Source organism: Apostichopus japonicus, chromosome 14, assembly GCF_037975245.1.
Source record: "Apostichopus japonicus isolate 1M-3 chromosome 14, ASM3797524v1, whole genome shotgun sequence".
Classification (NCBI taxonomy): Eukaryota; Metazoa; Echinodermata; class Holothuroidea; order Aspidochirotida; family Stichopodidae; genus Apostichopus; species Apostichopus japonicus.
In genome coordinates, this window is record NC_092574.1 from 2,029,381 (window position 1) to 2,034,679 (window position 5,299).

Sequence of the window (5,299 nt, forward strand, 5' to 3'; positions counted from 1 at the left end):
GACTATCTGAGCGGAGCGCCACCATCGTTGGCGCGGAGCGTACTAGAAAATTTTTGGTTTTACAAACCCCTCAGATGGCCGGAAACGGACCATCCCGAGTGTTCATTCTGGTTCCCTGGCCTCTTGATAACTTGAGGTACCTCAATTTTTATGTAGAAAAAAAAGGCACATTTTTAACCTGAGGAAAAGTAGGGGGGCACGTGCCCCCCCCCCGGTTCCGCCACCCTTGGTCCAGGTATACAATTGACTAGTTAGAAAAATTTGATCGTGCAAAAAGGCGTGGTAGCCCAGATGAACTGCGCTTACGGTGGGTTACACGGAAATATTCAGGCATCATGATGCTATAAATAAAGAAAATCATGGAATTGTCGGGCAAAAATTTGAAAAAGATTCGGGCAAGCTACTGCATATTTATATATATATATATATTTCCAGAGGACAAGAAATTCGGGCAAAAGTCCTGAAAAATTCGGGCAGCCTACGAGGAGAAAAAAAAAAAAAAAAAAAAAAAATATATATATATATATATATATATATATATATATATCTCCTCTTAGGCTGCCCGAATTTTTCAGGACTTTTGCCCGAATTTCTTTTCCTCTGAAAATTTGGGGGCGCAGTCTGCCCCCTGCCCCCCGCCCCCCCGACTCGTACGCCAGTCCCCTAATGTTGCCTATGTGTAAGTTGACACAAAATATTTAATTTGATAGGCCTGTAAGACAATTAAGACATTCAAGCCACATATAGTGTTTATGGCAATCCTTAAAACATGTTCCCATGTCTTCAATGGGTCTTTCCTATCCAATAGGCCCCTCTCCCTCCACACACACAAATCCATGTCCATTGCACATTGTGAGGTATGTAGTATGAAATATGTATTCGAAGGTCATGAAGGGCTGCAGTGAGAGCCAGCTAGGCCAATATTTATCATCCTCAACTATACATTCCCTGAAATAAAATGGTCCAATGACAAACTTTGTCTTAACTGTACTGTTCATTTAGCTGTACATGTCTTCAACATATATGAATATGTCCCCCTAATGTTGCCTATGTTGAAGTTGACACCAAATGTTTAATTTGACATAAGTCGGTGGAAGCAATGTGTGTACATGAAAATCCCTAAATCAAGTACACTCGTCTTCAATGGGTCTCTCCTACTTAGTAGCCCCCTCCCCCCCCCCCTCCTCCAAACACACAAATCCATGTTCATTGTTCATTGTGGGGTACAGAATGTAGTATATGGAATATGTATTCAAAGGTCATGGACATATTGGCTACAGTGATCTAGGCAAACGTTTAGCATACTCAACTATAAATTCCCTGACAAAAGATGGACCAGTAACAAACTTTGTCTTACAGTACATGGCTGCTTGCTGAATGGCCTACCTACTCACGCAAAAAAATGGAGTGTTGAATTTGAACACTTTCCAGGTGTAACCGTTCACCCTACACCTGAAGGGTTACTCTGACCCTGAGTAGGGTTACATAATTCATGTAGCGTGTATTTGTTACACCTGCAGAAAGTGTACTTTCAGTTCGAGCATTCCGATTGGTCAAACCTCCCATCAGCTGGATTCTTAGTGCAAGTTAAGTGTTTAAACCACTGACAACATTTATCGTTACTAAATGTACTATAGTAACCACGGCCATATATACGTGCAAGCCACATAACGTGACGTATTCAGTGTGCGATAACGAGCTACAATGGCATGGAAAATGACGTTATAGGAGACTGGGGCCTGGAAGAATTGATTGGAAAATTCGGAGGTATGTTTTGATATTATGTAAGTGAACGTGAAAAGAACGAGATATGCTTAGAGACCCACGACTAAGTTGGGTAGACGAATGCATTTGAATCGCTTGCGTTACGTAGACCTAACGTTAAAGTCATACGATAAGTTAATATAATAGGCTAGGTGCTGTTTGTCATAGTCAACTCATAATTGTCAACGAATCTGTGTAACCTACATACAAGTAAACTTAAACGGAATTGCCTACGGACGGACGGAGGACTTTGGTCTAGGCCTTTTATGTAACCTAGTGCATTCTATTCCTTTTGGGCGTTAACCGTAACTTCGTATACCCTGCGAGTCACTTTTTTAAGTAGTAGTACTAGGCCTAGTAGGATATACTTCTAGGCTATTTCAAGGCAATGCATTTTTAATAGCATCGGGCATGGGCCTATAGTTACGCTGGTACTATGTTTAATAAGGGATAAACATATATTCATGTAATGCAATATATAATTACCACTAATTGCCATTTTAGCTTGTAAGTTGTAGCAAGTAGGCCGAAGCTGATGTGGATCGGTGATACTTTTAGACCTAGGCCCAACTATAATTTAGCGATATTATGGAAGTGATCTAGCTGTTATAGTTCATAGCCATCTACACAATTGCATACAATGGGAGTGAGCATTGTTTTAAGCATTGTTAACATGATGCATTGGTTGTAAAAGTTGCCTACATTGTCTGATGAAAGTTTAATGCAAGTTCCTGTTTTGACAAGGAATCACTATAGGCCATCTGGCTTTCTAGTTTCAAACGTGCTTGAAGAAGACAACCACAACTGATTAAATTGTGTGCATTTTCTTTAGGAATGTCAATGTTTTGTGAGGGGTACATGTAAATAACTGCTTATGCTCCAAGAATGTTTTAACACAACTTCATTATGATGAGAATTTTCTTTTCTTTTCTTTGTTACTTAGGTAGCATCAACTTGGAATTCTATTTGCAAAAGATTTCAGAAAGACCTCAGCAATATGTGTTACTTCTTGGAGGAAGCAAAATACATCCTCAGCAGTCATTTGTGATCATCGAGAGACATGCCCTACCCCAGAGGACATTTATGAAGCCATTGATGTTGCTTCAAATCATTCTACGTGTTAAATCTGAATTATACCAAATTGCAAGTTTCGGTGCCTGGGAATTTTTCCAAAAAGTTGTCAACCAGTTGCCTGGTGGTGTGAAGTGCAACCAGATTCGAGATTTTTATGCTTACCGTGCCAACAAAAAAGACAAAGTAACTGCAGTTTAGCAGTTGTCATAGACAGCACTCCACGTTTCCTCATCTCACGGATCAGAATGTATGTAAAGTTGTTGCTTATTTGGAATTGTCTTTGGGAAGAGTTGTTTCTTTGTGTTTAATTTTGAATACCAAAGGCACGAGCCAACAACAAAGACAAAGTAACTGCAGTGTAGCAGTCATCAGAGACAGCACTCTACGTTTTCTCATCCCACGGATCAGCATATATCTAAAGTTGTTGCCTATTTGAAATTGACTTTGGGAAGAGTTGTTTCTTGTGTTTAATCTGGAATACCAAAAGGCATGCGCAAACAATAAAGACCAAGTAACTGAACTGTAGCAATTGAAAATGTTGGCACTTTTAAGTTGACTTCATTCCACAAGACAGTACTTTTATAGCCTAAATTGTTTATTTTACATTTAATGGGATATAATATATGGACCTCTGGAATAGGAAGGTAGTAGGGTGTTTAATTGCTGAAAATCGCACATTCTGAATTGTTTGTGTTGTCATTGCTTTTTGCTCTCTCTTAAATGTACCTCTCTGCTGTGAGCGATTCAAACATGCATCCATATATTGTTTACCTAATTACTAGGTAATAATTAACCTAAAACCTGTATAAAATATTTACTAAATGGGTGCTATGTAAACTTCTCTGGCAAAATTTTACATAACAGTATTGTATTTGCTTTACATAATAAACATGTAAAACTGTACAAACCAGCAGTTAAATAATTTTTACTTAAAGTTTTAGTGTTCTTATTTCACATGAAAATTAAGTATAATTTTACTTAACCTGTGTATCACGTTTTTTGAGTGTAAGTGTTTTATTTATGGGATTTGGGGTTTGCAATTTCACCTGCAAGTGTCAATTGAACATCAGTAAGGTGTTGGCTATATTCAACACGCAAAAAGTGTAAGAATAGCCAGACGTGTGGTGTTACTACAGCTCTCCCATCAACTGAGTAATAAACACCTTTGAAGGGCTAAATTTAGGGGACTGGGTGTGACAATGACACCTGCAAGTGTTGATAAATTCAACACCAGCGAGGTGTTAGATTTTCAACACTCGGAAAGTGTAAAATTAGCAAGGAGGGTGTTGTCCCTGTACGAGCTAGGCTGAAGTGTTTGATATGACACTTATCGATTACTTTTCAACACTTCATTTTTTTGAGTGTACTACAGTATTCATTTAGCTGTACATGTCTTTAACATATAAGGAACACGGAGTTAAGATGTCCCCCCAAAGATTTCAAATTATAATATATACATATTCAGAAGTGGAGTCCAGCAGTAAAATACCCTATATGACTTTGAGATATGCTTTTTTCATGAAGTGGAGAATGCATTTTTCATGGAGTGAATAAGAATGTATACCTCAAATGTTCAATACTGACTCTTTACGTGTGGTCTTTGTTTAGTCATTTTAATGATGATCCAGTTCTTCTCGAACATGAATATTGCTAATTCAATCAATGTTAAAACCATTACTCTCTGGAAGTAAACCCAAGTGGATAAATGTATAATTATTTATGGTAGATGTCAATTAAAAAATTCCCATTAAACCTGAAATGACTCTGTTACCTCGAAAATTTGAATAAAAAATCAATATTTTCTAGCTGGCATTTCTCCCAACTAATCAGAACATAAGCTATGATAAGATTTGCAATAGGGTTTGTGACTGATTTGTTTTAGGCCGGTTGGGGCGGGGGGGGGGGGGGTTGAGGAGAGTGGCTAGGAGTATTCACTGTCAAAGTGTTAGGATGATTGTATAAAGAAAACTAGATTGAAAAAAAATCAAGAATAACATCGGAAATGTTTAGTTTCCAGTTTAGCTGCCTTTTTCGCTTTTAGACGAGCAGTCAAATTCAATATGTCCAATCCCTTATATCTTATATGCATGGGCAACAGAACCTTTAGATGACTCATCTCACGGAAGGTCACACAGTAAAGTGAATATTTCGTGACAACCATTGACTCGGCGGGCAAAAATGGATCACATTAACTAACCAACCTTCTTTAACCCATTATTCTTTGTATTGATCATTATCATGGTCAAATATCGACATGATTGATTTGGGTCAATTCGTTTAGGCTATCCAACTCTATATAGAGAGTTGCATAGCCTTAAAATGCGCTGAGCGGAAACTTTGGGTATTTTCATATGTGAAAGTACTCAAAAATTTTCTGCCGAACGCAAACTGGTAGTATTACTACCATTAGTATTTGTGTCGTATTGAAATTAAGTTTGATTTTTCATCAAGGATGATGAAA